Here is a 344-nt window from a genome sequence, read left to right on the forward strand (position 1 = left end):
CATCTAATTCTATTTATGTGCCTATTCTCTGCGTATCTGTATTATTTTTAGTGATTTTTGACTGCTGAACATATAAACACAATTTACATAAATGGCCAGACACAGTCGTTATATTTACAATTTACAAGAAAAGCTGTCATTAATTGCTGCGCCACTGACTGTCAACAGCGCACGACACAAAGGTTAGTTCAGGTTAAAATGCAGTAAAGGAAGACGGGTGACCCCATAGCACAGGAACGGACAAAAATTGTAAAGCTCATATTGACACCAAATGGCTTCTGAACTGATCAGACAGTTCAAATCTGAATTACAACAGTATTTATCTGGTCAACGTTTTCCGGGTC

At 37.8% G+C, this 344-nt stretch overlaps 1 protein-coding gene across 1 annotated transcript in view; it reads right to left on the reverse strand.

Moving 5' to 3' along the window:
* Window positions 1-344, reverse strand: part of LOC119591758 — a 22,399-nt gene that overhangs the window by 13,592 nt on the left and 8,463 nt on the right. The gene's annotated exons all lie outside the window — the stretch shown is intronic.

The sequence above is a fragment of the Penaeus monodon genome, chromosome 29, assembly GCF_015228065.2.
Source record: "Penaeus monodon isolate SGIC_2016 chromosome 29, NSTDA_Pmon_1, whole genome shotgun sequence".
NCBI classification, from domain to species: Eukaryota; Metazoa; Arthropoda; class Malacostraca; order Decapoda; family Penaeidae; genus Penaeus; species Penaeus monodon.